At 40.0% G+C, this 15,313-nt stretch overlaps 1 protein-coding gene and 1 long non-coding RNA gene across 11 annotated transcripts in view; both read right to left on the reverse strand.

Moving 5' to 3' along the window:
- The window catches only part of LOC311062090 (NACHT, LRR and PYD domains-containing protein 12-like), a gene marked incomplete at its 3' end in the record, with an annotated part of 437,600 nt that overhangs the window by 369,681 nt on the left and 52,606 nt on the right, over positions 1–15,313 (reverse strand). The window lies entirely within an intron of this gene.
- LOC311062092 lies at positions 8,317–10,626 on the reverse strand. The gene is made up of 3 exons (XR_014602461.1): positions 10,146–10,626; positions 8,799–9,025; positions 8,317–8,577 (listed from the first exon to the last, which is right to left on the reverse strand). It is a non-coding gene; the product is annotated as an uncharacterized lncRNA (long non-coding RNA).

Raw genomic sequence — 15,313 nt, forward strand, 5'->3', positions numbered from 1 at the left:
GGAGTACAGTTGAGGGGCAGGCCCTCATTTTCAATGTAGCCGAGAAACAGAACACAGTAATCAACAACAGGAATAGACATTCACATACAGCAACATAAGATGCATGAATCAGAATACAGAAATCACTCAAAAAAAACTAAAATACTCAAAGAACTAGAACAGATCTACCAAAATTAAATTAAATAAAGCAGTTACAATCCTGAACAAAATTGTTGGAAGTTATTTCCCTGAAATGACCTAAAGATGGAAGTGATTTGATTTTCAAGGGCCTCTGGAGCTCATTCCAGGCAGATGGAGCACTGACAGAAAATGCTGTCTTGTCTAACTCTGTCTGTGCAAAAAGAACCTTGAGTGTCAGGAGATCAGTTGAGCGGGTCTGGTATGTAATAGGGTTCTGATCCAACATAGAACAAATATAAGGGGGCAGCATTCCTGAGATGGCTTTAGAAATAAATACATACTGTACCAGTGCTTATCACGCCTCTCAGATAGAGAGGATAAGCCTGCGTTCCCATAGAGTGTACAATGATGGGTACCATAGCTGTCACCAGTGACCCATCTTAGGGCAGAATGGTACACAGTGTCGAGGCGCTTTAAAATTGATGGAGTAGCAGTTCTATAGATAATGTCTCCATAGTCCATACTAATTGTTTTCCTACTGGATGCAGGAAAGCAAGATTTATTTCTATAGAGACAAGGTTTTCAATGTGAAATTTAAAACACAATTTCTCATCTAGCCAGATGCCAAGGTAATTGTATTCCGTGGCCCTTTCTATTGTAGCACCACTTGAAGAGGTTATGACTATATTACTAAGGTTGGTGGTTTTAGCCCTAGTGAACAGCATGAATTTAGTTTTGCTTGCATTTAAAACCAGTCTAAGCTCAACCAGGGCAACCTGAAGAGCATTAAAAGCAAGCTGCAGCTTCCTCAATCAGCCCAGACAGCATAAAAGCCTGGGAGAAGCTCCTCATCAGCCTTTTTACCATCCGTCACCTCCATGTGCTGAACCCTTTCTGTTAGTTAGCTGGTGTTTGCTACTGTAGGTCTATAGGCTGTGTGCCATACCTTTTTCCTGCTTAGTGCGTAAGTAGGTAACTTTATTTACTTAGTGTTTAAAGTATAGACTATTCTTAGATAGGAAACGTAATCATATTCCAAACCTTTTTCCTGAGTATAATAGAGAAGGGAAGCTTGTAGGGATGTGCCGCCTTTTATTTTGTTCCCCCTTTTGACCCTGTTTTGTTTAGTTAGGGAGCCTATACTGTAACTTTGTTTTGGTGGAGTTTAGGTTGTTTTCTTTTCAGGTAGGGTTGGGGTATTTTGGCTTTGGCCACCCTGAAGTTTGTTGCTTTCCCTGATCTGCTTAATTATCCATTGTAAACTTAAGGTTGATCCTAATATTAATGTACACTTTTTCGTTACCTGTGTATGTGTTACTCCTTAGCCTCTAGACACCTTATAAGGTCGTAACAAGTACACAGTAGCTAGGCACACATCTGTTTCTGGATCGCTGGAAGAGGAATCGGGTATAGGAAGGGTACAGGATATTCACACCAACTGGGTTTAAATGGTTGAGAATGCGATAATCATGATTTATGTGTCATGCCATGAGTATTACAGTATAATAGTACATGATGTATTCTAAATTATATAACGAACAAATAAAGGGTTGGAATTAAAGAGCTAAGATACAGTATTATGAACAGTATAAACTGGTAGAAATGTGTTAATATGTATTGTAGGCCTATACTGTTTGGACTAGTATGGATGGTGCCATAGTGAAATATAAATGCCAAGACATACAGTAGGCTAGGACGCCTGAAGGTACAATATTAATAATGTACACATTCTAGACAGCAATATCTATAGTGTTAATGTCTTTGTTTGTACAACATATACCCAGTGGTGGAAAAAGTACTCAAATGTTTTACTTAAGTAAAAGTATCAATACTGCAATGTAGAAATACTCTGTTACAAGTAAAGGTCCGCAATTCAAAAGTATAAAAGTATTGGCATCAAAATGTACTTAAAATACCAAAAGTAAAAGTACTGGAATGTCCCATTTCAAGTTTTCAAATGTACTTTTTTTTTATGTTGAAAATAGCAGATCTACAAGCTCACAATGCGTCACATCGGAAGCATTGTAAGCTTGTAGATCGGCTATTTTCAAATGGCCAAAATGTATATAGGGCTGAAGTGGTTAATGTATGTTCAGTAATAATAATCAAAATCTACAAAGTACTAGTAACTAAAGTTTTCAAATAATTGTAGTGGAGTAAAAGTACACTATTTACCTCTGAGATGTAGTGGAGTAGAAGTAAAAGTATTGGAAATTGGAAATACTCAAGTAAAGTACAAATACCTCAAAAGTGCACTTAATTACAGTACTTGAGTACATGTACTTAGTTACTTTCCATCAATTCAAGTCTCCATGGGGTGACTAATCCATAGAAAAGGTCATTTTGGGGGTGAAATATATGGGGTTAGAACAGACTCAAAATTATCTGTATCCGTGAAAGCAGATTTGTACTCGTAGAGGCAATTCGCAACAAACAGTCTGTAAGTGTAAATCAGATTTGTACTTGTAAAGTGCAATTTGTAACTCAAATATCAACATCTGTAACTCAAATATCAACATTTGTAACTCGTGTATCAACATTTGTAACTTGTGTATCAAGATTTGTAACTCGTGTATCAACATTTGTGTGTCAACTTATACATTTTAGAAGGAGATTTATGTGTGACTTTCCACCGATTTGTGTGAGTAATTATGAGACTCTTTTACCACACTGTTTTGTCATATGATTCGTAACTTGTAAAAAATAAAATCACCTATTTATGCAGAGTCATTTGTATTTGTGTATCTAAATGTACAACTCGTAAATCAACATTTGTGTGTCAACTTAAGACATTATAAACGCAAATGTAGCTGTGACTAATTTTGAGACTATGCTGGTGTTCAAACAGTCTCATATATATTCGTATCTGTAAATAAGATTTGTACCTATTTTCACATTTGTAACTCAAATAACAACATCTGCATGTCATATATGAACATTTGTAAGTCAACTTTGAAATTATAAAACTAAATGTAGCTGTTAATGTACACGGATCTGTGTGACGAATTATGAGACTGTTGTCCCGTGTTAAATGCAAACAGATCTGTGACTCGTGTTGGGAGCAGTACCGAGTGCCTCCGCTAGATGGCGGTGTGAGTACACGATATGCTCGGCTACATGATTTGCTCGGGGTCCTGTGCTTGCTACCGACGTCACACACTATGATTGGCTGTACGTCTGAACGATGACGTGGCACATTGTGATTGGCTTGTGGCTTTTTTTCTTTTCAAAACTTTATTGAACACTGTTACAAATCACACAAATCAGTGTTACTTTATGGATAAGTCTTGTTTATTATTTTAAAATGAACGTCTTTTTCCAGTGGTAACCTATTTATATCATTGATATATCAAATAAGTTTGAAGAGGCTTAATGGTGATTATTTAGTGAATTATGGACAATGTGTTTGTTTTAACAGAACGTTTAGAACGTTTTAGTAAAAACGTTTTATAGAGGCTTGATTATTTAGTGAATTATGGATAATTTGTTTGTTTTAACATAACGTTAATAACGTTAACATAACGCGATAATATATTTGTGTCTCCATAATATTAATATATGATAATATATAATAATATATAAAGATGTCCCCTGGTTCTTTTTGAAAAATACAAAAAATCTTCTAAGTACAAAGTACCACCAGGTCTCTGCGGAGGGGGGTCCGTTCCACCCAACCACGTACCCAGGATCGGGGTGCCTTGGTCTGGGTAGAGAGGGACCGCCAAAGGGGGTCCCTGGTTCTTTTTGAAAAATACAAAAAATCTTCTAAGGACAAACCAGGTCTCTGCGGAGGGGGTCCGCTCCACCCAACCACGTACCCAGGATCGGGGTGCCTCGGTCTGGGTAGAGAGGGACCGCCAAAGGGGGTCCTGGTTCTTTTTGAAAAATACAAAAAATCTTCTAAGGACAAACCAAGTCTCTGCGGAGGGGGTCCGCTCCACCCAACCACGTACCCAGGATCGGGGTGCCTCGGTCTGGGTATCTGGGTATTTTTCAACCCTGTGGTACTTTGTACGGTATATGGTAACCGGTCAGGTGGGCACAAAAACCAACTGGGCACACCGGACAACTGGGCACACAGCCGTCTGGGCACACAGGTCAACTGGGCACACAGTCAACTGGGCACACAAGACAGCTGGGCACACAGTCAACTGGGCACACTGTCAACTGGGCACACAAGACAACTGGGCACACAGTCAAGTGGGCACACAAGACAGCTGGGCACTCTGCTTTGATGTGCCCCCCCTTTCTATGAAATCCAGAGATTAGTGAACCCCTGCTGTGAATTGTCTGCTCCTGAGTTCCTGAGCAGACGCTCCTGAGTTCCCCTCCTCAGACAGCCGCATAATCACCCCCCTAGGGTTAGGATGAGAGTTAGGTATAGGCCTAGGATGTGACAGTTTCCACTGATTCAACCTAGTGGTCCCTCCCCACTGCTTACACCTAATGGCCCTCCTCCACTGAGTTCACCCGCATAATCACCCTCCACCCAGGTTAGGGTTAGGGTTTAGGGTTAGAATGTAAGAGTCTCCACCGATTCAACCTACACACACACACACACACACACACACACACACACACACACACACACACACACACACACACACACACACACACACACACACACACACACACACACACACACATGGGAGAGGCAATACACAGCTCACAACAAATGGATGAGGATGCTGTCAGAACTGCAAGGACACACTGCAATACACTATCTCAGTAACAGACATTACACAATGTCTCCCACCGTCTCTCTCTCACAGTGGGGGGGCGGGGGGTACTTAAATATCAAAGGAACACAAAAATCCTTGGTAGTCATACGGTGTGCCCAGATGTCCATGTGCCCAGTCATCTCGTGTGCCCAGATGTCCGTGTGCCCAGTCATCTCGTGTGCCCATATGTCCATGTGCCCATTCATCTCGTGTGCCCAGATGTCCGTATGCCCACTTATCCGGTGTGCCCAGTTGTCTAGAAACTTGTGTGCCCAGATGTCCAATGTGCCCACCTGACCGGTATTCCTTTGTACTTAGAAGATTTTTTGTATTTTTCAAAAAGAACCAGGGACCCCCTTTGGCGGTCCCTCTCTACCCAGACCGAGGCACCCCGATCCTGGGTACGTGGTTGGGTGGAGCGGACCCCCCTCTGCAGAGAACTGGTGGTACTTTGTACTTAGAAGATTTTTTGAATTTTTCAAAAAGAACCAGGGACCCCCTTTGGCGGTCCCTCTCTACCCAGACCGAGGCACCCCAATCCTGGGTACGTGGTTGGGTGGAGCGGAACCCCTCCGCAGAGACCTGGTTTGTACTTAGAAGATTTTTTGTATTTTTCAAAAAGAACCAGGGACCCCCTTTGGCGGTCCCTCTCTACCCAGACCGATGCACCCCGATCCTGGGTACGTGGTTGGGTGGAGCGGACCCCCTCCGCAGAGACCTGGTGGTACTTTGTACTTAGAAGTTTTTTTGTATTTTTCAAAAAGAACCAGGGGACATCTTTATATATTATTATATATTATCATATATTAATATTATGGAGACACAAATATATTATCGCGAAAACATATTAACGTTATGTTAAAACAAACGAATTATCCATAATTCACTAAATAATCAAGCCTCTATAAAACTTATTTAATAAAACGTTCTAAACGTTCTGTTAAAACAAACACATTGTCCATAATTCACTAAATAATCACCATTAAGCCTCTTCAAACTTATTTAATATATCAATGATATAAATAGGTTACCACTGGAAAAAGACGTTCATTTTAAAATAATAAACAAGACTTATCCATAAAGTAACACTGATTTGTGTGATTTGTAACAGTGTTCAATAAAGTTTTGAAAAGAAAAAAAGCCACAAGCCAATCACAATGTGCCACGTCATCGTTCAGACGTACAGCCAATCATAGTGTGTGACGTCGGTAGCAAGCACAGGACCCCGAGCAAATCATGTAGCCGAGCATATCGTGTACTCACACCGCCATCTAGCGGAGGCACTCGGTACTGCTCCCAACACGAGTCACAGATCTGTTTGCATTTAACACGGGACAACAGTCTCATAATTCGTCACACAGATCCGTGTACATTAACAGCTACATTTAGTTTTATAATTTCAAAGTTGACTTGCAAATGTTCATATATGACATACAGATGTTGTTATTTGAGTTACAAATGTGAAAATAGGTACAAATCTTATTTACAGATACGAATATATATGAGACTGTTTGAACACCAGCATAGTCTCAAAATTAGTCACAGCTACATTTGCGTTTATAATGTCTTAAGTTGACACACAAATGTTGATTTACGAGTTGTACATTTAGATACACAAATACAAATGACTCTGCATAAATAGGTGATTTTATTTTTTACAAGTTACGAATCATATGACAAAACAGTGTGGTAAAAGAGTCTCATAATTACTCACACAAATCGGTGGAAAGTCACACATAAATCTCCTTCTAAAATGTATAAGTTGACACACAAATGTTGATACACAAGTTACAAATCTTGATACACAAGTTACAAATGTTGATACACGAGTTACAGATGTTGATATTTGAGTTACGAATTGCACTTTACTAGTACAAATCTGATTTACACTTACAGACTGTTTGTTGCGAATTGCCTCTACGAGTACAAATCTGCTTTCACGGATACAGATAATTTTGAGTCTGTTCTAACCCCATAGAAATATCCCAAACACACAAAGTGAATGTTACAGATTAACAGCTGTAGGTATATGTACACACTGTATACCTCCGACTGTACAATACATAACATTTACAGTACACCAGTTTAGTGTTCATACTGTTTTGTATATGTCACATTCATACCTACGCTTACAGTTCATTCTATTTATATATTATACCAGGGGTCTTCAAGGTGTTTCAGACGAAGGACCCCATAGCTGAGAGATGATCAGAGATCCCCACTACATATTGTATACAATTGTGTGGCAGATTCAAACTTTTCATAGATTTCATAGTTAGCTTCATAGGTTTGACAGCACTATATTGGATCCATGTTCATTTGTATTTTCAGACATTTAATCACTTAAACCATAAACTTGACCTTTCACTTGGTCTGCCCACCCCCCATCTACACCAAACCTCATTGCCTATAAATAGCAGATCTACAAGCTTGTAGATCGGCTATTTTCCCTAAAGTTCCCTCCAGAATACACAAAGATTAGGCGGCCCCCTGTAACTCTGAGGATCCCTAGGGGTCCCTGACCCCCTGTTGAAGAGCCCTGTATTATACATACACTAATTGTTCTCAACGTGGGGTTCAGGGACCCCCCAGGGGTCCTTAATATATACGTAGCATCAACATCTGTTTTAAGCACCTCCCTGTACATTGGCTATTTGAAATATAACCAAACTCCATGCTCCTCGTCTGAGTCGTCTCAATGTGATGTGTTGTGAGCTTGTAGATCGGCTATTTTCAGAAGAATTTGAATGTTTTTGAAACATTTTACAACACAAACATAGTATGGGGGTCCCTGGGACAAAATATTTTCAGATGGGGCTAATACATATTAATTTGGGGGTCCTTGACATGGAAAAGTATGAGAACCATTGCATTGATTATAGTGATAACACATGATTCTCTTGTTCTCAGCCACTTTCTCAGTAAGAAGAATCTCCTGCAGTTTCTTCCTCCTTGGACATGACACACTGTAACTCAGCTGTAGATGCGAAACTGCATTTTGTTGTCTCAGTAGTGCTTGTACTCTGTGCAGTGACAATAAAGTTGAAACTAAATCTAATCTAAACATCACTCATAAAAACAACTGCTTAATTTAAGCCAAGTAGGACATTTATCAATAGTAGGCTACAGATTACAGAATATGCAAGGCAAATAATGGCATTCAATAAAACATTTTATTCACAATTTAAGTGCAAGCTCTTGAAGTCATCTCTTTTAAGAGCTTGAATCCTCTTCACGAGGCTACTACTGCACAAAGATTAGTACATTTTTCGTTTTGGTGAAGCACATTAAAATAGTAGATATGTAGAGATATACAGTATGTATGTATAGAGAGTTCACAATATAGTAGTATAATATAGCATATAGTAAAGTATAATATTAGTTTAGATTAATATAGCTGTTTTTCCCCCTTTTGTAAAGGCTAGTGTGACTAATCATGCCATGACAGATCCTACACTATCTGCCATGTTGAATCCTCTGCCAACCAGTACAGTACACAGTCTCCAGGAAAATCTGATGGACGCTGGTGGTGACGCTGATCAAACTGCTGGGCTTTTGAGCAGTAGGCACGGCTCTGTTGGTGGCCAGCGTCATGCTGCCTTGCCTGGAGTGACTCTTCTTGTAGCGAGGGTCCTGCTGCTACACGCTGTGTTGGGAGCTGCCTGGAGTGCAGATGGTCTTAATTAGACTCCTTGGAGGTGTTTCAGGTTATTACTTGCAGATGGGTCAAAAACACCTGAGAATAAAATAAACAGGGAATATTACTGTGATAGTACAGACCGGTAGGATATCATTTAACTTTTAAATCATTTTCTTCTGCTTAAATAAGAGAACACTGCATGCTTCAATCAAATAATACATAAAGCATTGTCATTATCTAGTTAAAATGCTGTGGTTTCACTGACCCTGGTTCTAATGAATTAGAACAATATGCTCAATTTAAAATACACAACTCACGTTACCACGCTTTGACTCAGTCGCTGAAGTGGGCCACAAGCACCTAGAGTAAGGTTCTACTGTGTCTTTCCTCTGGACTCTTGCAGCGCAGCACCTACACGGGACCAGACCTCACACAGTCCAGACTTGCAGTCACAGTGTGCGTCAAGCACCGCCCCAGTGTGCTGTGCTCTGGGGCCATGATCCAGGGAGAGGTTGGCTTCTCCCTCGGTTGCTGAGTGCAGCACCTGAGAATAGAGTAAACAGTGATATTACTGTGATAGAACAGACCGCTAGGGTATTATTGTCTTCAGCTTACATAGGACAACACTGCATGCGTGCAACAAAAAAATCAAATAATATCTAAAGCAGAGGTCTTCAACAGGGGGTCCGGGACCCCTAGGGGGTCCTCAGAGTTACTACAGGGGGTCCACCAAATCTTTGTGTGATTTTTACATAAACCACTTCAACCAAGTATCCCTATTCTGAGAGGAACTTTAGCCAAAGGCGTTGTGCGTTTGTAGATCTGCTATCTTCGGCAAAGTGGTTTAGTATAGCGGGGAAAAAGAGCAGGCTAAGTACAGAATGAAAGGTCAGGTATAAGTGTTGTTTAAGTGCATGATTAAATGTTTGGAAATACACATTAACATGAATCCAACATGATAGTGCTGTGGAACAAGTCTATGAAGCTGCCTATGAAATCTATGAAAAAAGAAATATTCTATACAATATAATGGGGGTCCCTGCTTTATCTCGCTCTCAGCCAAGGGGTCCTTGGCCTGAAAACGTTGAAGACCCCTGATCGTAATTGTAATTATATCTAGTTAGAATGCTGTGGTGTTACCGACCCTGGTTGTGGTACATTTTGACCCAGTCTTGTAAGACCCTGCTTGTAAGACCAGCCACTGACTGTATGAAAAGTGCTGGGTAACCAGGCTAGTACTTTTTACTTGTGTTTTTCCCCCTATGAAACTCTCAAAGAACAAAGCTTGACTATCTGCATGCCAGCCACAATGGACAGACTCGACTTTCATGAATTATTTTGGGTCATTAATAAGGCCCATATTTGGGCTTTGTTTACGTCTGACTTCTTTTGGGCACACAGTAGCTTAGTCCAGCGTTAGAGTTCTCTCTAAGTTAGAGAGAACTCACTAACGCCAGGCCAGGGCTAAAAAAGCTTAGCCTTGGATCAAGACTATATATTAGTTGTATTTGATCAAGTCTGACTCAGATAAAATAAATCTACGATAGTCTTGATCCAAGGCTAACAGTAGCCACGCTAACACACAGACTTGCACAGCACTTCTACAGTTCACCAACATTACCTGTCAAACGATAAAACAAAATAATAAAAACAAACTTACTTACCCTTGCACAAATAAGATTGAGCCTCAAGGCTGTTGTAGGCCATCAACTGGTCCATAGTGTAGTAGGCACTGCGTGTAAACACTAAATAATAATCATACAATATCCGGATAATGTATGGCCCGGCGGATAAAGATCCTTATTGACACTAAACTCACTCGTAACAAGCTTATACGGATCGATACCGATAAATGTAATCTTCTCCTCGTATTGTTTCCTCTTAATCTGCGTAAAATGTTCTAGCAGTGACTAGCTAAAGTAGCTGCTATGTGTTTGTTTACAGTGTTACACTTAGCCGGAGCTAACACGGTGCTGCTGGACCGAACCGGACCTCACCAAGATGGCGCGTAGGGAGGGGGTGGAGTCTCGGCTCCGCCCCCTCCCTATCCGTAACTTTGTATAATAATGCATATGAATGATCGATAATTAAAAAACAGGTAATTTTCCGTTTTCCATTCATGTAGATGAAAGGCTAAAATTGAAAATCAAGCCAATTTTCGATTTTTGATTTTTGATTTCACATTGAATAATAGACTGAACGCAAGATACGGGCTTGTAAAGTAATACTTGATATCCTGGCAAAAATTGTGTTTAACAAAAAAATTAAATTAAAAAACGGGTCAATTTCCGTTTTCCATTCATGAGATGAAGCCAATTTCTTATTTTCGATTTTGGGACTTAAGAACGGATATAAACTGAACGGACAATTTCCGATTTTCGATTTTGGGATTTGAGAACGGATATCAATTGAACGCTACGTACACGGATTGTGGTCGTTGCCAGCTCATGGCTTCAGGTCGGGAGAACAAATGCTGCAGAGTAGGCCTACCTAAGGAGGTGGATGCTATTTCAGCATGACAATTTCAGTTTTTCTTTGCAGTGTTTGTGTTGACTGTAAGCATATAGCTTGAATCACAACGAATTCTAAAATGTGCACCCATCATTCACATCCCTGTAAATGTAAGCCAAAGGTATAGCTATTCTACAGATATTGCTATTGTATGTCCATGACAATTAATCTACAGATCTCTAGCTATTATCTATCTATCTCTATCTTTTTAGATCTATGTGAATGTGAGATCTATCTATACGTCTATCTAGATGAATCTCCTCCAAGGCTAATGATTATGGTGAGGGTTGGGGCAAAAAAATAAAGCTGTCCATGACTGTCCGCTTTCTAACAGGTGATGGACAATTTTGGACAGGTGGAGACAGAGCTGCAGTGCATCACAGAGCATCCTGGTTTTGCAGATGTTTGCCTTAGTCCCTGGGTCCTGCACAGTGGTGGAAAAAGTACTCGAATTCTTTACTTAAGTAAAAGTACCAATGCTGCAATATAGAAATACTCTGTTACAAGTAAAAGTCCAGGATTCAAAATGTACTTGATTAAAGTACAAAAGTATTGGCTTCAAAAGGTACTTAAAGTACTAAATATTTGAAAATAGCAGATCTACAAGATCACAACGCGTCGCGATGTGACGCGTTGTGAGCTTGTAGATCGGCTATTTTCAAATAGCCTATGTATAAAATAGGGCAAAAGTGGTAAGTGTATGTTTTATAATGTAATAATTTATATCTGAAAAGTATCTAGTAACTAAAGTTTTCAACTAAATGTAGTGGAGTAAAAGTACAATATTTGCCTCTGAGATGTAGTGGAGTAGAAGTAAAAGTATTGGAAATTGGAAATACTCAAGTAAAGTACAAATACCTCAAAATTGTACTTAAGTACAGTAGGATTGTGCTGGATTGTAAATAGGTACAATAAAATACATATGTTTATGGTTATTGTGTTTGATTTCTTTACGGAAATTATGCATTTATAATAATTTGATGTGTAGAATTATTTACTACAATGTTGACAAAATTGACAATGATCAACTGTACAATATATTGAGAATGACTTCACAATCTCAACAGTGGTTATTACAATGATTATTTATTTACAGTGACAAGGGATCATTGACATGTTGGCTTGTGGTGGACAATAACACATTATACATACAATACCAGAAACACAGATAGCCCTGAATGACCATAATAGGTCTGTACAAATGGAACAAAATGGACTCTACGGGTTCATTTGTACAGTACACTCAAGAGTTATGAGGGTCCTTGCTAATAAAATGTTTGAGAACCACTAGTATACTAGTGGACTCATAATGTGTCACAGCAAATCAGTGTCAACCATGACTTGGCATGCAGTAATTGGGTATTATGATTAAAATAATATGGTGTAAAAAATAACATTTGCCACGGACAAGGCCAGATCTTTGCCACGGACATATTGATGAGTGAATACCCCTGACAGTGACTATTAGTCATTGTCTCCACCAGGTTCGAAGGCTAGAGACTATGTTTTCGCACGCTCCAGTCAGTCAGTCAGTCAGTCAATGTCTATGTGAACAGCTAATGTCAGACACTCCCCGTAGGCCAAGGAAGAAACTTCACCCCAAATATTTCAAATTTTTGGCTTCATGGTGGCGCTCTAACAGCTCACCTCTCATTTTGGGCAATACGTATTGAACTGTAGATCATACAAAAAAATCCTGGGTTCAACTCCCCACATAGGCCTCAGCCATTTGTGCCAGACTAGATTTTCACCATTTTGTGTTGCCTGGGTAGGCAACATGGCCTGACGAAGACCTACACACAGAAGCACTATGTTTCGTGTGCATACCGCGGCCATTTGGACAGTGCTGCCTGAGGATCTGGCGTTTCAAATTCGGCTGAAAGTGCCGCTGTCACTTCAATGGCCTCTCTCTTCTGCTGATAAGGACGTGGGTTGTCCACCATTTCCTCCAGGAGCTGCTGTAAGGTGTCCACATAATCTAAGACAAAACAAGAAATGCAGAACTCAAAACTTGCTGCACAAATTCAGGCGTCAGATTGTTTGCATACTATAATTATGAAAAGGGATTCTATGTCCTATGTAAGGTTTAGCTTTAGGCTTTTTAGGTTTTAGAAAATACAATTTCTAATCCTTTTCATTGGATGTCTGATGCACATGAAAAAGCAAATTGACAAAAGAAGTGGCTTACTCAACAGGTGCTTGGTGGAACAGGTGTATATATAAACAAAGTACGTATTGTTACAGACATTTGTATTCCTGACCTGTCAAACAGCAAATATCACAATAAATGGTATCTGTCCAAGCTAATATGGCCATAAACACAATTTCTGTATATTTTATAAATAATGGATCTACAAGCTAACGTTGCACAATGATACGTTGTTACTTAGTGTGTAGATCTGTTCTTTTTGTCACATGACGCCTTCTTGGTGCACATGAATAGCACACAAGAGCCTCATGCACCATTTTCCAGACCTATAGCAATCATATTATGATTGCTATAGGTCTGGAAAACGGGGTAAAATGTATGGAAACGTTTTGAAAATTAGTCAAATATCTCATCTCTGTAGTCTTGCTCTAATAATATTTTCACTTGTAGTGCCTTTGATTTCCCCGTTAGTCTGCTGTCTACACTACCAGGGAAACAAAACAGTTCTTCTTGAAATTGTTTATATATGAAGATGCCAATAACACTTCTATATCAATCCTTATTAGAACTTACTGAACTTACTACTAATCTATGGCTGTGTATTTTGGAATACATGAAATGTATGTAATATCACAGACATTATAGGGCTAACTCAACCTGTTGCCCCTATTTTGGGGATGTTAACCTGGCATCTCTATTTTGGGTATGGTAAGTCATTATAGCCTAGACAAAGATTGATTGATTGATTGACAAAAACAGCCGATCTCCAAGCTCACAATGCATTGTAACATGTTGTGAGCTTGGAGAAGTTCATATATATTATATAGGCCTACTGTATACAACCAATATAACTTGAATTGATGTGTTTTTAGTCTCACACACACATATTCAGTAATTGAGGCCTTTGGCTTGCTGGCAGGGTGCACAAGAAATACTGTATGATGTTGATTGACTTTGTAGCTTGTGACAATACACACACACACACACACACACACACACACACACACACACACACACACACACACACACACGGTTGATAAGTATATACTAGTACTATTACTACTAGACTCAGAATCAGAATCAGGTTTATTGACTAGACTAGTATGTATACACTATATATACATACTATATATTATATTATTGTATATAATATATACATACTATACATATATATACTTCGATTGCACGTCTCTCTCTCTCTCTCTCTCTCTCTCTCTCTCTCTCTCTCTCTCTCTCTCTCTCTCTCTCTCTCTCTCTCTCTCTCTCTCTCTCTCTCACACACACACACACACACACACACACACACACACACACACACACACACACACACACACACACACACACACACACACACACACACACACACACACACACACACACACACACACACACACACACGCACAGTGTCTCACACACACACACACACACACACACACACACACACACACACACACACACACACACACACACACACACACACACGCACAGTGTCTCACACACACACACACACACACACACACACACACACACACACACACACACACACACACACACACACACACACACACACACACACACACACACACACACACACACACACACACACACACACTTCTGTGCACTTTTGGGAGTGGCAGCCATAGTCTCTGGTAGTTGGCTAAAACAAACAAAGAACTAATTATGCCATCGTTCATGTAACATCTGAAACGGCATTTGCTAATACAAAATCGAATTACTTACCCTTGGAGGAGGAGACTCGCCAACAGTGTACAATGAAGGAATCGCGTTTTCCGACAGTACAAGGCGGTTCTCCGAAGCCATGGGGAGGATTCCCCAGGAAAGGAGAAAAGGCTCTGTGCATTACAGCCGAAAACACACCGACGAGGACTCATTGTAATGTTTTTGTTGTTGTTGTTGTTGTCTGTCTGCTCCACTAACTTCCTGCTCAGTGAAAGTGGGGGATCCGCCTTGTTGCGTCGCTCCAGACCCCTTCACGCCACGGTACATGGGTGACTGACAGGGGGCGGGCACATGAAGTTTTAGCCCTGTCTATAAAATCAAAGTTGAACAACTACGTGACGTGACTTATTTATTAGCTGAAATGAATCATGTGTTTATAAACACGATGCGGCAGTCCCACAGTGCGTGTATTATAATCTCCATGACCATTTC

Source organism: Gymnoscopelus microlampas (genome assembly GCF_963454915.1).
Source record: "Gymnoscopelus microlampas genome assembly, chromosome: 15".
In the NCBI taxonomy this organism is placed as follows: domain Eukaryota; kingdom Metazoa; phylum Chordata; class Actinopteri; order Myctophiformes; family Myctophidae; genus Gymnoscopelus; species Gymnoscopelus microlampas.